General features: G+C 40.2%; 1 pseudogene; it reads right to left on the reverse strand.

The window, feature by feature from the left end:
- Nucleotides 1-1,909: 1,909 nt before the first annotated feature.
- On the reverse strand, nt 1,910-2,474 carry LOC101843527 (annotated as a pseudogene).
- Nucleotides 2,475-23,725: the final 21,251 nt, after the last annotated feature.

A 23,725-nucleotide genomic window follows, 5' to 3' on the forward strand; every position in this document is an offset into this window, starting at 1 on the left:
GAGAATCAATACAAATGTTGTGTGGGGAAACGAGAGAGAGAGAGAGAGAGAGAGAGAGAGAGAGAGAGAGAGAGAGAGAGAGAGAGAGAGAGAGAGAGAGAGAGAGACAGACAGAGAGACAGAGACAGAGACAGAGACACAGAGACACAGAGACACAGACAGAGAGAGAGACAGAGAGAGACAGAGAGACAGATACAGACACAGACACAGACACAGACACAAACACAGAGAGACACCATGACCTCTTATTATTTGTCTTGTTTCTTTCTTGATGGTTCTGCTCTCTCTTCTGCCTCTCAGGAACAAGGCCAGCTCATCTTTTCGCCGTGTACATAACATGCTAGCAGACTGTCTGTCATACTATGTAGAGTAGTGACTCCATTGATCACCATAGTTCACTCCCTTCACTCCCTTCCACAGTCAGAGAATATTTGAGTGCCAGATACTGATTATATTCTGTAGCCCCCTGTGAATCCAAGCACAGTAGTCTGACCAATGTGATTTAAGCAAAACTGAAGGACATAACATGATTTTGTCCTAAAGACACATGCCTGCTCTTCTGTTCACCTTTCCCTTGTCTTTCTGACTATGATGTGGATATGGCTATAATAAACCATCTTGTGCTTTATATCTATAAAAGTACTTTATATCTATGGCAGCAGGAATATGGAAAAAGGGCTAGATCTCTGAGATACTCAGACCATTCCTGAATGATTATATCTTGACTGTTTTGTGAGACAGAAGTAAATTTCTTTGCTTCTATTTTTGTATTTTGAGTGTCTGTGACTGAGTTTATATCCCAGTCAGTGCGCTGACTTTCTGATGATCTCTCTTAACATCAACACATCTCTTAAAAATAGGATTTTCTTGAGCCGGGTGGTGATGGCACATGCCTTTAATCCCAGCAGTTGGCCAGCCTGGTTTACAGAGCTAGTTCCAGGACACTTAGGGCTACAGAGAAACCTTGTTTAGACATGCCCTTCCACCAAAGGGACTTTCATTCCAAGAGGAAATCAAGGAAACCAACCTTTCTCTTCCTTTTTATATTTATGTGCAACTTTCTGTAAGCAGGGAAGATGAATCATATGTTCTTTAAGGAAATTTGGGTATAAAGGGCACTTCAGAAAAAAAGAAATTTGATGAGTGTATATCTAGGAAGTTCAAGGTATTTTCAAGGAATAAAGGAGAATGGGATCATAAAGTCTACCACTTTCTGAGGAGTTATTGACTGAGACAATGTACAGAAAATTACCAAGGCTGCTTTCAAATGTTTGGGGAAACAGAATCAGCTTTCGTCAAGGAAGCAGGCCCTGAAAGCTTCTCGTACTCAAGTTGGTGAGTGCATACCCATGCACAAACAGGCAGCAGCACTACATTGATGCATGAATATTAAAAAGGGAGAACATGAAGTTGCAGGGAAAAATGGAGGGGGGATAGAGGCAGAATTAAAAGAGGTGTATCTGATCAAAACACACGAATGTATGAATACTAAATATTTTCAAAAAGAATAAAAAGTCCATTCAGTTTTGGTAGAACACTGGGAAATTGTGGATAACAAAGACAGAAATTGGTGGGATAAATATTGGTTAAATTTGATGATTTATTGTACAACAAAACATCCTAACATCTAGTCCCCACAAATCATTATTATGAGTCACATGAAAGATAAACTGGGATTGGATGGCTAAATTCACATGTCTACTTGAAAGGCTGGTGATTGGTATGCTTCAATGCTCCCCATACTGTCACTCTAGGGTATGGCCTCATCTGTAGACCAGCGATGTTTCAAGAGCAGCAGAAAAGGGTCAATTTCATATACAAGAACTGGAAGAAAGCCATCACTATTCTATAGGGAAACTTGAAAATCACCAAGGGACAATATTTTTTAGACTTCAAGGTTTTTTTTTTCGACTTTTTAATGAATATATTTTACAAATACACTGGAGAATCATGCAGTGCTTCCTGCATTGGATGCAATCCTGGGCCACAAGTCTGCACATTCCTTTGCAACTGGACCTGTGATAGCAGAACCTTTCATTTCACCTTTATTGTTTACTATGACCCCTGCATTGTCTTCAAAATAAAGAAACACCCCATCTTTTCTTCGATACAACTTTCGTTGTCGAATTACCACCGCTGGATGGACCTTTTTCCTTACTTCTGGTTTTCCTTTCTTAACCATGGCCATCACCATGTCACCCACGCCAGCGCAGGAAGTCTGTTCAGCCGTCCCTTGATGTACTTCACAGAGATGAAATACAAAGTTTTGGCACCTGTATTGTCAGCACAGTTGATCACAGCTCCTACCAGAAGACCCAGGGAAATCCGGAATTTCTCTCCAGAGGACCCACCACATCCTCGCTTCGACATCTTGGCTGCCCGGAAAGGGTCAGAAAGCTAGACTTCAAGTTTTTTAGATATCCAGAAATGTGGACTTTTAATTGGTATTCAGTGAAGAAAGCAGAACATGGGCTTGGAGATGAACCACAGATACTACCCCAGCATTGTTCTTTTTCATGAGTAGACTTAATTTGTCAGAACAGTTTGAGATTTTAGGGGTTGACTCAGTGGATGAGAGCACTTGCTCTGAATGTGGACCTGAGTTTCGAGCCACAGCACCCGGGTAAAAAGCCCAGCATGACTGTTCTTGCACAGAGGTCTCACTGGTCAGCCTATCCGAAAAGGTGATCTTCTGATCCAGGGAGGGACTCTGGAGCAAGGCAATAAGGTGGAGAAAGCAGTAGAGTGTGACATCCGTCAGTCTGCTCTGGCCTCCACATGCTCCTCTATGGGAACAAATACCTTCACACTCACATGCATCTAACGCTTACACACACACACACACACACACACACACAGACACACACACAGACACACACACACACAGGAACAGGCATACACGTGAAGAGTTTGCAATTTTAGAAAACTGAAGAAGGTAGCACAGTTCCCATATATGATATCACTTACTTTGAACATCTTAGAAAATGGTATGTATGGTATGACTTATTCTAACATCTAAAAATAAGGTATGCTTGTTATAGTTACTCATTGCTGACAGAATTAATAACACAAGTACTTGTGTTTAGGGTTTTAAATTTTTTTTTTACATAATGACCCTTCCAACCCTAGAATACTATCCAGGACCCATATTACACTTAGTTACCACATCTACTTAGGCTGCTCTTGGCCGTGATGATTTTTCAGTGTGTGTGGGCTGGAAGAGGAAGAGAAGGTCAAAACTCAGTACCATGAACCCAAAGGATACTTGTAAGAAGTTGCACTACCTAAGAGAGATTTGATAGCTAAACACATGAATAAAAATGTCTTCTCACACATGACAAATCAGTGACTAATAATTGCTCAAATAATTGAGTGGAGAATGAAGAGCATATGCTGTCTGTTAGAACTATCAGCACTTGGATGAGCTGTGAACAAAATAGTAGAAGGATAAGACAAGGATTTGTAGACTGTTCACATAGATTGTTTTCTCATACAATATAGTTTGAACACAGATTCCTTTCCCTCCAATCCTCCCAGTTCCTCCCATCCTTTACTAGTATATAAAATGCATAGAACAACAGCTGGGCTAAAGTCATTGTCTCTTTAGGAAAGAAATACAATGGTCCTTTCTTCTGTAGTTTTCTACAATCTCTACATTTTGATGTTCGTCATCCACTCGAGGGGTTTCATTTGGAGATACTAATAGAAAGTGGAATGTGGGGAACATGTTATGAAAATCAGAGTTAAGCTGGAAAGAAAGAGCATCTCCCTCACTTGCTGTCCCCCATTTCTCAGCATTTCCCACCATGACCGAAGAACTTTTTGCTGTTACAATCGTTCCATCCCTCTTCTACAATCTTCCTTGATGCTTACCTGTGGGAGTGTTTTGTTGGAACTGGGCACAACACCACATTTGATTGATTGCAGTTTTTCTGTAGTAGTCTTAGTCTGTTTCATAGAAAAGTTTCCTTGGTGAAGGATAAAGAATACACTTATCTGTGAGTAGAAGGACAAATGATCATAGATTATTGTTAAGGATATTCAGGTTTAGTAAATTAGCGATTGTAGATTCTCTTCCAATAACAATAACAGTAACTTCCCTAGCATGGAGCAGTTAGTTAGGTTTCCAGTACTAGCCATGATTTCCCTCTTGTTGACCAAGTCTTAAGTTCAATTAGAGAGTTGTTGGTCACTGGCAAACTCTGTGTTGTCACTATTAGGGTTATTGTGGCATGCTGTCTCACCAGTATGGCTACCAAAATGTGAGTTAAAAAAGAACAGCACTGATGGATATGCCAAGAGGCATAGGGACCACACACACAGAGAATGATAGGTAAGCAACTCGGAGTGGAAGAGGTGGTCTTTCCAAGGGAAGAGCATACCAGCTGCTTGTCCAGAGGCAAATGGCAGCCCTGAAAACAGACATGTAGGTAATATTATGTGGACCAAATGTTATATTTATAAATATATATGGACTGAACAGGTTATATTTAGAAATATATATATATATGTATTACACATATAGATCTATGCATGCAGTAGCAATTAGAAAAAGAGGTCATGAATTTGAAGGAGAGCAGGAAAGGTTTGAATGAAGGAAAGGGAAGTAAGAAATGTAATTATATTACAATCTCAAAATTAAAAAAGTAAAGAACCATGCATGAGATATGATCAGAGTGTTGTCATTTTCAGATCCTCTGAGTGAACAGAAACTTAAACAGATATTTGTGTGAGAATAATTATGCAGCTTGATTTGCAGAAGCTCAGGGCTGGCATCACCACTGTCTTTCGCAGGAGAATGCATGAATATTGTGATGTCCTCATACAATGGAACAATGGAATACTGATTAGTATTACAAGGAAAAGCTGAGTGCTGAAGAGACAGCCCTGTGGATAAAGTGTTAGCTATGCATTGCTGAGGCCCTGACTCTGACCACCCACATAAATCTGGGCGTGGCTACACACATCTGAAACTGTACCTCTGGGAGGGAGGAGAAAGGTGGATCCTGGGGGGTTCACTGGCCAGCCCATCTAACCTATTGGTAGGTGGTGTGTTTATTGAGAGACTCTGTCTCAAAAAATGAGATGCAGGGTGGCAGGAAGAGACAACTGTCATCATATCTGCATTCGTGGGTGACCAAACCCTGTTCCTAAAATAAATGTACAAAACATGATGTACACCACCATACAAATACATGCCAAAATCAATTTGTTGGGAGGATTGACTCTGACAAGAAGACTCTATGAATCCATTTATATGATGCTGGAGTAGACAAATTTGAGCTGGTAACAGATCATAACAGTGGCTGTCTGAGGACTGGAATAGGGTGAAAGGAGATAGTAATGTTATTTTCAGTATGGAAATATTTTAAAAATTAATTGAGACATTGATTATATAATGTATACTCATGTAAAATTTGAAAAATTCACCACACAGAATGCAAATTTTAACTCAATTAAAACAAACCTGTGATAAGCTGGTTCAGCGTGGAATGCCACTTTTGTGACTCATGGTCCCTTTCTTCCTGACTTCATTGTGTCACTTTGAGTGCAGCATTAACGCTTTCCAGAGAAGCAGGCTCACTGAGTGTTTGCCTGTTTATTGAGTGTGAATAATTGACTTTTGAGGTGACGGGAGCTGAGAGGTCCCACTGTCTACTATTTTCAAGAAAGAAAACTGGTAGTACAATTCCGTCTGTGTTGGAAGGTCTGAAAACCAGGGCAGATGGTGAAAATTCCAGTTCTTTCGAACAAGCCAAATGAATGGTGCCTGTTCACACTGAGAGGGAGCTTTAGTTTACAGTGTCGTCTTGCTGAAATGTCAATTTCTTACAAAGCCACTCTCATAGACATACCTAAAAATAATGATTCATTTGGTGACTCCACGGCCTGAGTAGTTTCACAAATACAATTTATCATCAAGTCTGAATGCTGTAAGAACAGTGAAATCTTTCCATATTCCTTCCCACCCTTCCTACAGGTAGAGAAGGGGTAGGCTATGGGAATCAAGGCAATACAAACTTTCATTTGTAAATCATTGTATATGTATTTTAGTTTATATGTCAGTCTTGGGGAACTGCATTAGGAAGGTGCAATGGGGTGTTCTGCACACCACATGGGTGAGCTTTGAAGGCTACGAGGCAAGTGTGTCAGAGCCAGAAAGGATAGAACACTGCATTTCTCTTGAGACCCACGCTGTAGTGTAAACCCTGTTCTTTCACATCTCTTGTCTGTAACAGGTTAATCCAGTATGCTGATAGCTAGATACTTTCACAATCTTCCTGCTCCCACTATAGGATGAAAGTATCAGAAAATGAGGATATTATGACATCACACAGGAAATTAAACAAAAGAAAAGATTGCCAAAAGAAAGCCGCCCTTTAAAGTTCCTTCATATTGAAAGTGTCATTCTGATCAAAAGTTTCTTCCAGTTACTGCTTAGTCTGTGAGGTGAATTTTCTGCACACAAAAGGAAGGAAAGCTCCCCGGGAAGTAGAAATTGAGCTAAAGAGTACTTCTACTAATGTGTATGGCTGTCTTGGTCTTGATAAAGGACATCTGAAAGCATGTTCTGAAAGTGCTCCAAAGAGGAGATACCCTCTTGGGGAGGATGGCATTAAAGGCTTGAAGTGTCACTGTGCACATCACTGAGCTCATCCATCACATGTCTTTTGCAGAACATACAGTCTACCTTGGGTTAAATACCATCTTTATGACCATAATTACTTCATACAGTGGTGCATAACCAGACCAGAATAATAATATTTAAAATGGCCCCTACTGAGCTCAAAGAAAGGTAACAAAAAGTGCAATGTAGAGAAAATGTCAGAAGACACATCTTTTTTCTTCTGGGTGTTGAGACATAGCATAAATTTGGTTTTATGGTATTCATATTACTGCTACCAGTGGGGAAGGCTCTTATACAGATTTGAGAATAAAGCCTGTTTTGTGCAAGGCAGAGTGAATAGATGCAGGGATTGGTAATGTAGACATTTTTATTATTAAACATAGAGATCTTCATTATTAAATCCAAATTGATTTGATGTCTTTCTTATTTGAATGATTATTAATAGACTCAATAATGAAATTATCTTAGAAGGTGACTGTAATATAGTTATAATAATGTCATCTGTGTGTTACTGTTGGTATAGGAAAGAGTCACTTAAAATGATTGACTTGTGTTCTCTAATGTCCATGAGCAGATCTACTGTTAGTACCGTTTCTTTTGATTTTGAAGACCTTCCTGAGCTTATTGTCCATCTAATTTATTCTTGTGAGAGGACCTCTACAGGCCAGCTACATAGAGTCTAATGTGAAATCTGATTATTATCATGTTTGTTGAATCATATTTGTTTTTAAAATAGAATTTAGGATCTTAGACCTGATTTCCTCCCACTCACCCTCTCTCAGATTCCCTGGCTTAGATACTGCAGCCAGGTCGACTCCCCCTGGAGAGACCACCAAGCAACCAGGAGCCTGAGAGATAGCTGATCTACTTCTGCCCACACTCAGGGCAGAGAGCAGAGGACAGAGAGCAGAGGCCAGAGAATATTGGATTTGCCTACATACCAGGTGAGAAAGAGACACTTTCTATACCCACTAGAAGAAGTGATGGGGAAGAGGCAATATAAGAACACACTCAGCAACAGAAAAACAAATATGACACAACCAGAGTCTAGAGATTCTACACCAGTAAGACCTGAACACCTCAATGTGGATGAAGCAGAAGAGAATGACCTTAAAAACACCTTCATGAAAATGATAGAGGCCCTCAAAGAGGATGTGAGAAAATCCCTTAAAGAAATGGAAGAAAAAACTAACCATAAAATGCAAGAAATAGAAGAAAACACAAACTTAAAATCCAACAAATGCAAGAAAGGGAAGAAAAGACAAACCAAGAAATTCAACAAATGCAAGAAAGAGAGGAAAAGACAAAGAAAAAATTACAAGAAACAATTCAAAGAGTGCAAGGGTTGGAAGCTGACATGGAGACAATAAAAACAACACAGTCTGAAGGAATGCTGGAAATAGAAAAACTGGGGAAATGGTCGGGTACTACAGATACAAGCATAACCAACAGAATACAAGAGATGGAAGACAGAATCTCAGATGTTGAAGACACGCTAGGAGAAATAGATTCATCAGTCAAAGAAAATCTTAAGTCCAACAAATCCCTAACACAAAATATCCAGGAAATATGGGACACTGAAAAGACCAAACCTAAGAATAATAGGTATAGAAGAGGGTAAAGAAACCCAACTCAAAGGGACAGAAAATCATAGAAGAAAAATTTCCCAATGTAAAGAAAGGCATGCCAATGAAGGTACAAGAATCTTACAGAACACTAAGTAGAATGGACCACAAAAAAAGTCCACTCGCCACATAATAATCAAGACTCCAAGCATACAGAATAAAGAAAGAATACTTAGAGCAGCTAAGGAAAAAGGTCAAATAACATATAAAGGCAAACCTATAAGAATTACACCTGACTTCTGTATGGTAACTCTGAAAGCCAGAAGGTCCTGGAAAGATATTCTATCAACACTAAGAGACTACGGATGCCAGCTCAGACTACTATACCAAGCAAAGCTTTCAACCACTATAGATGGAGAACAAGATATTCCATGACAAAACCAGATTTAAACGATACATATCCACTAACCCAGTCCTACAGAAAGTTCTGGAAGGAAAATACCAGTCCAAGGAAGTTAACTACAACCAAAAAAACCATAGGAAATAGATAATCCCACTTTACCAACACCTAAAAGAGAAAAGGGGTGGAAATCCACATACAATTCTACCAAGAACATCCATTCCAAAACAAATGAGAATGAGCAACCAAAGGTCATTAATATCCCTCAATAGCAATGGTCTTACTCACCAATAAAAAGGCACAGGCTGACAGAATGATTTGAAGACAGAACCCATCCTTCTGCTGCATACAAGAAACATACCTCAGCCTCAAAGACAGATATTACCTCAGAGTTAAGGGTTGGGAAAAGATTTTTCAATCAAATGGTCCCAAGAAACAAGCAGGGGTAACAATCCTAATATCTAACAAACTAGACTTTAAACTGAAATCAGTCAAAAGAGATGAAGCAGGTCATTTCATATTCATCACAGGAAAATCCACCAAGATGAATCTCGATTCTGAACATATATGCTGCAAATACAAAGGCATCCACGTTCCTAAAAGAAACATTACTAAAACTCAAAACACACATAAGACCTCACATGCTTATAGTGGGAGACTTTAACACCCCACTGTCACAACTAGACAGGACTACAAGACAGAAACTTAAAGAAACAAAGGAACTAATAGAAGTTATGACAAAAGAATACACCTTCTTCTCATTGCCACATGGAAGCTTCTCAAAAATTGGCCACATACTTGGCAACATAGCAAACTTCAACGGGTACATAAAATTGGAATAATTCCATGTATCTTATCAGACCACCATGCTTTAAAGTTAGAGTTCAACAACAACACAAATTGCAGGAACCCTACAAAGTCATGGAAATTGAATAATGCGCTATTGCACCACTCCTAGGTCAAAGAAGAAATAAAAAAGAAATTAAAGACTTCCTAGAATTCAATGAGAATGAAGACACAACATATACAAATTTATGGGACACTTTGAAAGCAGTGCTAAGAGGAAAGTTCATATCACTAAGTGCCCACATGAAGAAACTGGAGAATAGTTACATTAGAGAATTAACAGCACAGCTGAAAGCTCTAGAACACAAAGAAGTAAACTCCCCCAGGAGGAGTAGATGCCAGGAAATAATCAAATTGAGGGCTGAAATCAATAAAGCAGAAACTAGGAAAACAATACAAAGAATCAATGTAACAAACAGTTGGTTCTTTGAGAAAATCAACAAGATAGACAAACCTTTATCCAAACTCACCAAACCGCAGAATGTGAACATGCAAATGATCAAAATCAGAAATGAAAAGGGGGACATAACAATGGACACTGAGGAAATCCAGAGAATCATCACGTCATACTTTGAAAATCTGTACTCCACAAAATTCGAATATTTAAAGGAAATGGATGACTTCCTGGATAGATATCACCTGCCAAAATTAAATCAAGAACAGAAAGGCCATTTAAATAGATCAATAACACCTAAGAAATAGAAGCAGTCATCAAAATCTCTCAACCGAAAAAAGCCCAGGGCCAGATGGCTTCAGTGCAGAATTTTACCAGAAATTCAAACAGTTTATATCTCCTCAAAGTATTCCATGCAATAGAAGCAGAAGGGTCTTTGCCAAACAAACTCTTTCTACGAGGTTTCAATAATATTGATACCCCAAGCCACACAAAGACACAACTAAGAAAGAGAACTTCAGACAAATATCCCTCATGAAAATTGATGCAAAAATACTCAATAAAATACTGGCAAATCAGCTCCAAGAACACATCAGAAAACTCATCCACCATGATCAAGCAGGTTTCATTCCAGGCATGCACCGTTGGTTCAATATACTAAAATCTATCAATGTAATACACCATATAAACAAGCTGAGAAACAAAAATCACATGATCATCTCACTAGATGCTGAAAAAGCCTTTGACAAAATCCAACACCCCTTCTTGATAAAGATCTTGGAGAGATCTGGGATAACAGGAACATACCTAAACATGATAAAAGCTATATACAGCAAACCAACAGCCAACATCAAACTAAATGGACAGAAACTCAAGGTGATTCCGCTAAAATGAGGAACAAGACAAGACTGTCTGTCCCCTCTCTCCATACGTCTTGAATATTGTACTCGAAGTTCTAGCTAGAGCAATATGACAACAAAAAGAAATCAAGGGGATACAAATTGGAAAGGAAGAGGTAAAACTTTCACTATTGGTAGATGATATGATAGTTTACATAAGTGACCCAAAGAACTCTACTAGGGAACTCTTACAGCTGATTAACACCTTAAGCAAAGTTGCAGGATCCAAGATCAACTCAAGAAAATCAGTAGCCCTACTATATACAGACAGTAAGAGGGCTGAGAAAGAAATCAGAGAAACATCACCCTTTACAATTGCCACACACAAGATAAAATACCTTGGGGTAATGCTAACCAAACAAGTGAAAGGCGTATATCACAAGAACATTGAGTCTTTAAAGAAAGAAATTAAAGAAAACACCAGAAATGGAAAAAATCTCCCATGCTCTTGGATTGTAGGATCAAGGTAGTAAAATTGGCAATCCTGCCAAAAGTAATCTACAGACTCAATGCAATCCCCATCAAAAGCCCAGCACAATTCTTCACAGGCCTTGAAAGAACAATTCTCAACTTTATATGGCAAAAAGACCCAGGATAGCCAAGACAACGCAGCTCAACAAAGCAACGACAGGAGGCATCACCATCCCTGACTTCAAGCTCTATTGTAGAGCTGTAATCCTGAAAACAGCTTGGCATTGTCATAAAAATAGACAGGTAGATTAATGGAATCAAACTGAACACTCTGAGATTAATCCACAAACCTATGAACAGCTGATTTTCCACAAAGAAGCTAAAATTATACAATGGAAAAAAGGAAGCATCTTCAACAAATGGTACTGGAATAACTGGTTATTGGCATGTAGAAGACTGCAGATAGATCCATATCTATCACCTTGCACAAAACTTAAGTCCAAATGGACCAAAGACCTCAACATAAATCCAGCCACACTGAACCTGTTAGAAGAGAAAGTGGGAGGTACCCCTGAACGAATTGGTACAGGAGTCAGCTTCCTGAACATAACCCCAGTAGCACAAACACTGAGATAGACAATTAATACATGGGATCTCCTGAAACTGAGTAGTTTCTGTAAGGCAAAGGACACAGTCAGCAAGACAAAAAGGCAACCCACATATTGGGAAAAGATATTCACTAACCCTACATCTGACAGAGGGCTGATCTCCAGAATATACAAAGAACTCAAGAAGCTATTCTCCAAAACACCAAAGGACCAAATTAAAAAGTGGGGGACACAACTAAATAGAGAATTCTTAATAGAGGAATCTAAAATGGCTGAGAGACACTTAAGAAAGTGCTCAACATCTGTAGCCATCAGGGAAATGCAAATCAAAACAACCCTGAGATATCATCTTACGCCTGTCAGAATGTCTAAAATCAAAAACACCAATGACGGCTTATGCTGGAGAGGATGTGGTGAAAGGGGAACACTTGTCCATTGCTGGTGGGAGTGCAAACTTGTACAGCCACTTTGGAAATCAATATGGAGATTCCTCAGGAAAATGGGAATAAGTATACCACAAGACCCAGCAATTCCACTCTTAGGCATATACCCAAAAGATGCACATTCATACAACAAGGATGTCTGTTCCACTATGTTCATAGAAGCATTATTTGTAATAGTTAGATTCTGGAAGCAACCTTGATGCCCCTCAACTGAAGAGTGGATAGAGAAAATGTGGTACATTTACACAATGGAGTACTACTCAGCAGAAAAAACAATGGAATCTTGAAATTTGCAGGAAAATGGATGGCACTAGAAGAAACCATCCTGAGTGAGGTAACCCAGTCACAAAAAGACATACATGGTATGTACTCACTCATATATGGATTTTAGATATGGATCAGGGGAGTGTCAGCCTACAATCTCAGGGCCAGGGAGTCTCGGAAAAAGGGAGGTTCCCAAGAGATATGAATTATACCCCAGAGAAGTGGAAAGATCTTCTGAGCAGATTGGGAACATGGGGGGAGAGGAGAGGGAATCAGGAAAAAGAGAGGGGGGATAAGACGTGGGTAGAAGAAGACATGGGGGAGCAGGAAGGTTGAGTCAGGATAAGAATAGAGGAGACCAGGATGAGAGATACCATAATAGTAGGAGTCATTATAGCTTTGAGGAGAGAGCTGACACTAGTGTGATTTCCAGAGATGTACAAGAATAACACCAACTGGAAAACTAAGTAATAGCAGAGAAACTACATTAATTGTCACTACCTGATGATAAGGTTGAAGAGCGATGTTCAAATTCTCATATTGTTTATATATCTTTGTTTTCATTTAAATGGGGTTGCTTATAATTGGTTAATGATTATAACCAAATTCTTTTTAATGGTAAAAGTGGAATTATGGTATGGAAACAAATACTTGGTATTGGTATGGTTTTTCATTTATTGATACAAATTCAAGGTCAATTTTGTGATATGTATATTTCTCCTCTTGATTAAGTACTGTGCTTATACTGATCTTTTAAAATATAATGCATAATTAAATACAGACTATAGATAGTCACTTATAAGAGTCAGAACTTATAGTTATGTTAGTTAGGTTTTCTAGATATACAGAGATATATTTGAGATATATAGTCTTCAAACCTTTCAAAGACCTTCAAACAATGTCATTTAAAATGGTTTAGGGTTTTTCTTGACAATGAGAAATGGCTGCTCCTGGCAGCATCAATTACGTCTGAGAGGAAGATGGGCATCGAAGAAACTGGTTAAGGATTTTGCTTTTAACATGGCAGATTAGCCATTTGGGCAAGAAACTGCCGTTGCCTGGACTGCTTGACTATTGCTGTATAAACTGGACATGCAGGATCTATAGGAAAGTGACTGCTAAACTCAAACAGTCCTTCAGGGTTTCTGCTTCATGGAAAAGTCTATGAGACTTTATACAGGACACAGAAAAATGACTGACAGACTGCCAATGCAGATGGACAGTTTGAAATTTCCTGCTTTACTGAGAAGTCTTCCAGACACATTGTGGCCTATGGGCTGAAGATGGATGCCCCAACGTTACAGAGGAACTTTAGGTGACTGTCCAGGTAACAAGATGTCTCTGTCAATCCTAGTGTTTATATATTATCCTTCTGTGGTCTTTGATGGAGTTAAAGGCAGAAGTTATAATCATAGTTTTCTTTAGTTACGATAAAAGATAAGCTACATATAAGACTTTAGACTCACAAAGATAGGATAGATGATACTTTCTTTAAATCTTACTAAATGTTAATGGTCAAATATTGTAACTATGTTCTTGATAATTCTTCTGTTATATATAATTTGACTATGTTAAATTAAAAACCTTTCTTTTTATTTAGACAGAAAAGAGGAGATGATGGGAGATGTCATTCTGAAATCTGTCTCTTATTTGTTGTTGAATAAAGCACTGTTGGCCAATGGGGAAGCAAGATAAGTAGTACTAGGAGTTGAGGAGTATTCTGGGAAAGGGAAACACGGGAAGTCATGATTTAGCCGCCATAGGAATAAGAGGTCAGGACCCTTTTCTCCGGTAAGAGAAATACTTAGATTAACAATTATGAGTTAAATACTTAAGTCAGAGCTAGCCAGTAAGAAACAAGCAAATGGCCAACAGCTTCATAATTAATATAGCCTCCTGTGTGTTTATTTGGGACTGATGTGGCTCTGGAACCAGGCCGGTGGGAAGGCTGCACTCAACAGGTTGATGACTACCTTATATGATATCCTAGAACCTTCATCCAGAGACTGATGGAATCAGAGACAGATACTCACAGGTAAACACCAAACTGACCCCCTGGAACCCAGGGACAGAGATGGAGGAGTGGTGAGCAAAGGGGTCAAGACTGTGCTGGTGAAACCCACACAGACAGCTGACTGGACAAAGGGGAGCTCTTGAACCCCAGACGGATGGCTAAGAGGCCAACAGGGGACTGATCCAGACTCCAAGAATGTAGTCTCAGTGAGGAGGCCTCAGAAATCTCTGGGGCCTCGGGTAGTAGATCAGTGTTTACCATGGTGTATGAATGATCTTTGGGAGCCCATTCCACATGGAGGGATGCTCTCTCAGCCTGGACACATGGGGAAGAGCCTAGGTCATGCCCTGGATGAAATGACAGACTCTGGAGATCCCCCCCAAGGAGGGCCTCACCCTCCCTGGGGAATGATGTGGGGATTGGGCCGGGGGTGGGTTAGTGGGGGCTGGGGCTGGTGGAGGGAGAAGGGGGAGCCGGGATTGACATTTGAAGCATGCATGTTTCTAATTTAAATTAAAAAATCATAACACACAAAAAAGACTAAAAAATATAATTTAGATTCTTGTTTAAGGACAAGAAGTTTACATTATGGTCACTCTTTTTTTTTCCTCAATATTTTTTTTAATTTAAATTAGAAACATGCTAGCCTCACATGTCAATTCCAACTCCCTCTCCCACACCTCCTCCCTTGTCCCTCTACCTGTTCCCCCAGCCTCCCACCCAATCTTTACACCATTCCCCATGGAGGGTGACACTCTCCATGGGGGATCTCCAGAGTCTGTCACTTCATCTGGGGCAGGGCCTAGGCCGTCTCCCATGTGTCCAGGCTGAGAGAGGTTCCCTCCATATGGAGTGGGCTCCCAAAGTTCATTTGTCCACCCAAGTAAACACTGATCTACTACCCAAAGCCAAAGAGATTGTCGAGGTCTTCTCACTAACATCACATTTAGGGGGGTCTGGATCAGTCCCTTGTTGGCCTCTCAGCCGTTATTCTTGGGTCCAAGAGCTCCCCCTTGTCAGGTCAGTGTCTCTGTGGGTTTCACCAGCATGGTCTTGACTCATCATTCCTCCCTCTCTGTCGCTGGGTTCCAGGAGTTCAGTTCAGTGTTTAGCTGTGGGTATCTGCCTCTGCTTCCATCAGTTACTGGGTGAAGGTTCTAGGATGGCATATAACGTAGTCGTCAATCTCAATATCAGGGAGGGGAAATTAATGTAGTCTCTCCACTATTGCTTAGTTTGCCAGTTGGTGTCATCCTTGTGGATCTCTGGAAATCCCACCAGTGTTAGCTCTCTCCTCAAACCTATAATGACTCCCTCTATTATGGTATCTCTCATCCTGGTCTCCTCCATTCTTCCCCCGGCTCAACCTTACTGCTCCCCCATATCTTCCTCTCCTCTCCTCTTCTATTTTTCCCAGTTCCCTCTCCCCTCCCCCCATGCTCCCAATATGCTTATGAGATCTTGCTTCATTCCCCTTCTCTGGGGTATCATGCATCTCTCTTGGGAACCTCCCTGTTTCCCAGACTCACTGGCAATGGGACTGTAGGGTGGCACTCCCCTGATCATGGTCACTTCTTAAGTAACCATAATTTGGAAGGCTTCCATCTTGTGTATCAACAGAGACCGTGGGAGACAATTTTGCTGAGCACTGGGGAAATCATTAACAATCTGGCTTGTCTCCATTTTTTTTCAGTCACTGTGATACCCCTCCCCACTCTATTTCCAGTATATTCATGTTTTCCCAGAATAGCTATGAAATCATGTAATTAGCCTCCAAATCAGCCATGCTGACACAGTCACTGACATAAAGTACAGAAAAATTGAACCACTTACTTCTAAGAAAACACTCCAAAACAGCCAGGACTGCTTCCAAACAGCAGGGAGAGTCTCCTGTGTGCATTTACACATTGTTTCTTTTTCAATATGGGAAAGGGCCACTGAAATCTGTCCTCACAATGACTCCTACAAGCAGTAAACAACCCATTTGCTCACATTTCTGCACATGTCACATGGTTTGCTCATTGCTTAGTCAAAGTAGGTGGACCCAGGGGAGCTTCCATACTCAGAAAAAGTCTGTAAACTAAGGCATTTTACATGGAAAATAGTGAATGGGTAGATGTGAGGGTGGCAGAGGAAAGGTAAAATGCAGGAAACGAGTGCATAGTGACTTGGGATTAGATGTTGGAGAGGTTATGCTAGAAGACAGAGGGGTTCACACATTAAAAACAAGATACAACAATCACCTGAGTGGTGGTCTGTATAGTAAGCCAATTCAATTTTTATGAAAATGCTACCAGTGCTTATTCCACAGTGGCTTTGGAGGGCTGAGTGAAATGAGCACCTATTATGTATGTCAGAGCTCAGTTCACTCTCCCTGTGGTTAGAGGAGATTGACAGGGAGGACCTGTAATCGAGCACACAAGTGACACTATCCATCAGTTTCCTTTCTGCACAGCCCACTCTCACCAGGAACTACATAAGTGCTAAGGGATCTGTAGCTCTCTATCCTCCCAGAAGTCCTAGGCAATGGGTACTGTTGTATTCCCACTTTGCAAATTAATAATCTGGCACCAAAAAAGTGCTTTTGATATTGCCTAGATTACAGAGTTAACAGGTGGATAGAGGTTGGACCCAGGAGGGATCTCGGTTTGCCAGGCAACAGAGTCTGAATCCCCAGTCAGTAGAGTGTGTTCTACCTGAGCAGACTCCCTGTTTTCCACTTTTTGCTCAGAGCTTTCCTATTATAAATTAGTCATATCAAGTTTTTTATTATGTAGCTATGTTTATTTATAATCAAATAAATTTGTATAGTTATAGCTTTATAGGAGACCACATTACTTATTTATTTTAATAATTATTTAATTTTATGTGTTTGTACATTATATGTGTACAGTGCCTACAGATGTCTGACGATTATGAGCTACCATATGGATGATGGGAAACAAACCCATGTCCTCCCCAAGAGCACTAAGTGTTCTTAACCACTGAGCTATTTCTCCAGTCCCAGACCATATTTTAAAAATCTTTACACATCCCTCAAAGAATTTTTCATGAATAAGGTTTTATTTTTCCCAAAATTTTGTAAAATGGCTTTATACTTTGAGAAATATATATTTACAATATATATAAATTATATGATATATAAATCATATAATATATAAATTATAGTAATATATTAGTAAGGTGGTGACTTATATTGATTGACTTTCAATGTTTATAGCATTCTTGCATTTCTAAGGCAAACTATATTGGTTAAGTGGTATGCTTTTTATATAGTGCTAGATTCTTATTGTATGAAAGACAGAATTGTAATACATTATTGAGTGAATGGAGTTGTTAACATCATTCTTTTAATGTTTTTTAAGTGTCTCTTAAGAGAAGTAGCAACATTTCTTCTCTAATTCTCGATATTTATTAAAATGTCAAGTCAGGAATTTTGCTTTTAACAAGTTTGCTTAGTTATAGAGGCCCCTGAGTCAGAGGTAGGCAGGGTATTGTAGCAGCTCAGAATCTGAAGTAGACAAATACATGTCTTGGAGATTACTTTAATAACTATATTCAAGTATATCTCGAATCATTGAACTCGGGCATCTTAAGGTTGACATTTGGTGATAACTTTCTCTTAAAGAGCAAGCATAATTTGGTATTTTTGTATTGAAAGAGCTTTCAGTACAGCACCTGAATATTATTAGTGCGGTGTTAAGAGTCTCCAAATGTTGGCAAAATCTGCTGGAATTAATGGTTCCACTAAGATGATTTTAGCAGCAGTTAGCCTGGTGAGGCTGCCTCTATGCCAGTGATTCAGCCTTTGGAAACTTTAGAGCTGCCTGGATCCATCTTTGTGTGCCACATCAGGCTGGTATCTGGGTGTGGTCTACATTGCCCTTCAGCTCTAAAGCTTTCCCCATTCTCTCCTGGGTCTGTCTTGAGCTATCCATCCCAGGAGTGAGCCCAAGACCTGTGATGGCTCGTAGGGAAGCATGAAGACCCTGAGGGCCTCCTCCTTGAGTCGCAGTGATGTCCATTTCCAAGGATTTCTATTTATCCCAGTTCTCTGGCCAGAAGGCTGTGCTTCCATTTTAGCTCCCTTATGGAAAGTTGCATCACCGAGTTTTTGTGGCAATGTGCAAAAGTAAAAATATAAAAACCCAGGCTTCCTCTGCCTTTTGAAGGACTCTTTCTTCATTTCATGACTAGAGAAAAGTGTTTTGGCTGAGGCCTCAGGAGGTTGTATTGGGTCCCAGCCCCCACGGATTTCTGTGCATTCCTTGTCAGCTGATAACCATAGGTGCGTCCTGTTCTCTAGTCCTGGCTTACAGCCCTTGCCTTGCCCAACTGACATCAATATCTAACACGAGGAAAACATGAGCTCTTACACCTGGGGTTTCTCCACTGTGCTGTATCTAAGACTCCTCCTCACTCGCCAGCAGACACACAGGCAGACATGCAGCACACACACACACACACACACACACACACACACGCACGCACGCACGCACGCACGCACGCACGCACGCACGCACACACGCACTCTGTCTCCTGGTAATAAAGGTGGCAGACACATTCTCTAAGCACAAAAGATTGGACTTCGTGTCTTTCATTTCCGGATACCTCGGACTTGCTCATGGCATGGGTGTCACAAATGAAACACTGAAATCGGGCGCCACAAGCTTGCATGATTCCTACGGCTAGGTCTTGTTCTGGAGCATGTTGACATGGAGAAAAAGAAATACCAAAGCAAATCCAGATTTTTTTCATCCTTCTCTCCTCTATTCTATTTTTTTTTTAATTTAAGTTAGAAACAAGCTTGTTTCACATGTCAATCCCAGCTCCCTCTCCCTCCTCTCCTCCCCTGCCCTCCCCACCAGGTTCCTCAATCCCCAACACAATCTCCACTCTGATCCCCTGGGAGAGTGAGGCCCTCCATGGTGGATCTCCAGTGACTGTCATTTCATCCAGGGCAGGACCTAGGTTCTCCCACAAGAGTTCCAGCTGAGAGAGCCTCCCACATTGTGTCATGGGCACTTAAAGTCTCTTTGTACGCCAGGGATAAATACTGCCTAAGGCCCCATAGATTACCTAGGTCTCCTCACTAACACCTACATTCAGGGGGTCTGAGTCAGTCCCATGCTTTCCACACAGCCATCAATCTGGGGTCCAAGAGCTGCCCCTTGTTCAGGTCAACTGTTTCTGTGGGTTAAGCCAGCCCAGTCTTAACTCCTTTGCCCATCAGTTCTCTCTTTCTGACACTGGATTCCAGGAGTTCAGTTCAGTGTTTGTCTGTGGGTATCTGCCTCTGATTTCATCAGTTGCTGGATGAAGGTTCTATTTCCCAGACTCTCTGGCCCTGGGATTGTAGGCTGGCACTCCCCTGATTCATGTCTATAATCCATAGGTGAGTGAGTACATACCATGTTTGCCTTTTTGTGACTGGGTTACCTCACTCAGGATGGTTTCTTCTAGTGCCATCCATTTTCCGGCAAATTTCAAGATTCCATTGTTTTTTTTTCTGCTGAGTAGTGTAGATGTACCACATTTTCTCTATCCACCCTTCGGTTGAGGGGCATCTAGGTTGCTTCCAGGTTCTGGCTATTACAAATAATGCTGATATGAATATAGTGGAACAGACATCCTTGTTGTATGAAGTTGGAGTTTTTGATTTTAGCCATTCTGATAGGAGTGAGATGGTATCTCAGAGTTGTTTTGATTTCCATTTCCTGGATGGCTATGGATGTTGAGCACTTTCTTAAGTGTCTCTCAGCCATTTTAGACTCCTCTACTGAGGACTCTCTATTTAGTTCTTTACCCCATTTTTTGATTGGATCCTTTGGTGTTTTGGAGACTTGCTTCTTGAGTTCTTTGTCAGATGTGGGGTTAGTGAATATCTTTCCCCAATTTGTTGGTTGCCTTTTTGTCTTGCTGACTGTGTACTTTGCCTTACAGAAGCTTCTCAGTTTCAGGAGGTCCCATTTATTAATTATCATCTTAGTGTCTATGCTACTGGTGTTATGTTCAGGAAGCAGTCTCCTGTACCAATTCGTTTAAGGGTACCTCCCACTTTCTCTTCTAACAAGTTCAGTGTGGCTGGATTTATGTTGAGGTCTTTGATTCATTTGGTCTTAAAGTTTGTGCATGGCGATAGACATGGATCTATCTGCAGTCTTCTACATGTTATGCCTCCAGTTATGCCAGCACCATTTGTTGAAGATGCTTTCTTTTTTCCATTGTGTAATTTAGCTTCTTTGTCAAAGATCAAGTGTTCATACATGTATGGGTTAATGTTGGAGTGTTAAATTCGATTCCATTGGTCTATCTGCCTATTTTTGTGCCATTACCAAGCTGTTTTCAGGACTATAGCTCTGTAATAGAGCTTGAAGTCAAGGATGGTGATGCCTCTGGATGTTGCCTTGTTTAACAGAGTTGTCTTGGTTATCCTGGGTCTTTTGTTTTGCCATATAAAGTTGATTATTGTTCTTTCAAGGTCTGTGAAGAATTGTGCTGGGATGTTAATGGGGATTGCATTAAATCTGTATATTGCTTTAGGTAAGATTGCCATTTTTTACTATGTGGATCCTACCTATCCAAGAGCATGAGAGATCTTTCCATCTTCTGGTGTCTTCTTTAATTTCTTTCTTTAAAGCCTCAAAGTTCTTGCGATATAGGTTTTTCACTTGTTTGGTTAGGGTTACCCCAAGGTATATTATGTTGTTTGTGGCTATTGTAAAGGGTGATGTTTCTCAGATTTTTTTCTCAGCCCTGATTTCTTGAGTTGATCTTGTATCCTGCCACTTTGCTGAAAATATTTATCAGCTGCAGGAGTTCCCAGTTAGAGTTTTTTGGGTCACTTATGTATACTATCATATCATCTTCAAATAGTGAAAGTTCTACCTTTTCCTCTTCAATTTGTATCCCATTGATCTCCTTTCGTTGTCGTGCTGCTATAGCTAGAACTTCAAGTACAATATTGAGCAGATATGGAGAGAGTGGACAGCCTTGTCTTGTTCCTGATCTTAGAGAAGGTATATTCTTTTTTATTTTGGTGGAATGTTCTATAGATGTCTGTTAATCCCAATTGTATCATAACTTCTATTAGTTCCTTTGCTTATTTGTTAAGTTTCTTTGTGGTAGTCCTGTCTAGTGGTGAGAGTGTTGTGTTGAAGTTTCCCACTGTAAGTGTGTAGGCCTTTATATGTGATTTGAGGTTTAGTAATGTTTCTTTTATGAACGTGGCTGCTTTTGTATTTGGGGCATAGATGTTCAAAATTGAAATTTCATCTAGGTGGATTTCTCCTGTGATGAGTATGAAGTGCTCTCCTTCATCTCTTTTGATTGATTTTATTTTAAATTCTAATTTGTTAGATATTAGGATTGCTACCCCTGCTTGTTTCTTGGGTTCATTTTATTGGAACTTAACTCTGAGGTAATATCTGTCTTTGAGACTGAGGTGTGTTTCTTGTATGCAGCAGAAGGATGGGTTCTGTCTTCAAATCCATTCTGTTAGCCTGTGTCTCTTTATGGGAGAGTTAAGACCATTAATATTGAGGGATATTAATGACCATTGAGTGCTCATTCTTGTTTGCTTTGGAATAGTTGATGGTGGTGGAATTATATGTGGATTTCGACTTCTTTTGGCTGTTGGTAAGGTGGGATTATCTATTGCCTATGTTTTTCTGGCTGTAGTTAACTTCCTCGGACTGGTATTTTCCTTCAAGAACTTTCTGTAGGGCTGGGATAGTGGATATGTATTGTTTAAATCTGGTTTTGTCATGGAATATCTTGTTTTCTCCATCTATAGTGATTGAGAGCTTTGCTGGGTACAGCAGTCTGGGCTGGCATCTGTGGTCTCTTAATGTTGGTAGAATATCTATCCAGGACCTTTTGGCTTTCAGAGTTTCCATGGAGAAGTCAGACGTGATTCTCATATGTTTGCCTTTGTGTGCTACTTTGCCTTTTTCCTTTGCTGGTCTGAATATTCTTTCTTTATTCTGTATGTTTGGGGTTTTTACTATTATGTGGTGAGGGGACTTCCTTTTTTATGGTCCAGTATATTTGGTGTTCTATAGGCTTCTTGTACTTTCATTGGCATGTCTTTCTTTAAGTTGGGAAAGTTTTCTTTTATGATTTTGTTGAGTATGTTTTCTGCCCCTTTGAGGTGGATTTCTTCACCTTCTTCTATACCTAGTATTCTTAGCTTTGGTCTTTTCACAGTGTCCCATATTTCATGGATATTTTGTGTTAGGGATTTGTTGGACTTAAGATTTTTTTGGTTGATGAATCTATTTCCCCTGTGTATCTTTAACACCTGAGGTTCTGTCTTCTATCTCTTTTATTCTGTTAGTTATGCTTGTATCTGTAGTACCTGACCGTTTGCCCAGCTTTTCTATTTCCAGCATTCCTTCAGACTTTGTCTTTTGTTGTCTCTATTTCAGCTTTCAACCTTTTGCTCTGTTTGATTTGTTTCTTGTAATTTTTCTTTGTCTTTTCCTCTCTGTCTTGCAGTTGTTGAATTTTTTGGTTTGTCTTTTCTTGCATTTTTTGCATTGTTTGGATTGTTTTTTTCCTCCATTTCTTGCAATTCTTGCATTTTTCCTCCATTTCTTGTATTTTTTTTTGGTTTGTTTTTTTCTCATATCCTCTTTGAGGGCCTCTATCATTTTCATGAAGTTGTTTTTAAGATCTTTCTCATATGCTTCCTCCGAAATGGGCTGTTCAGGTCTTCCTGGTGTATATTCTCTAGTTTCTGGCGGTGTCATATTGTTTTTTTCTGTTGGTTGGTGTGTTGTTATATTGTCTCCTTCCCATCATTTCTTTCTGTGGGTGCCGAAGCAGTCTCTTTCTCCCCTGGTGTGTATATGACCATGCTTCCTTTCCAGTGGGTGAGAGCAGGTCCAACATCCTGGTGGCTTTCCTCTTACGTGGATGAAGGCTGTCCTAGTATCCGGACTTTGGCAAACTCTGGGCTGGACCCTCACCTCACCCGTCCCGTGGGTGGAGAACGGGACTTGGAAGCTGGCAGTCTCTGGGTGGGCTGAATCCCACTGGGCTGGGATCCGGATCGGTGTGGCAAGTCCTCAGGTCTCTGGTGGTTCTGCTCAGGCCACCAGAGAGCAGGCTGGAGACAGACCCACACTTACATTGCCTGTCCCATGGGTGGAGAATGGGACCTCCAGATATTTCTTCTGTCATATTTTTTTTACAGATATGACAGCATTCTTAATTTTTGGAATGTTACCTTCTGGAATCTGTAGTCTCC

Source organism: Mesocricetus auratus, unplaced genomic scaffold (genome assembly GCF_017639785.1).
Source record: "Mesocricetus auratus isolate SY011 unplaced genomic scaffold, BCM_Maur_2.0 Super-Scaffold_100019, whole genome shotgun sequence".
Classification (NCBI taxonomy): domain Eukaryota; kingdom Metazoa; phylum Chordata; class Mammalia; order Rodentia; family Cricetidae; genus Mesocricetus; species Mesocricetus auratus.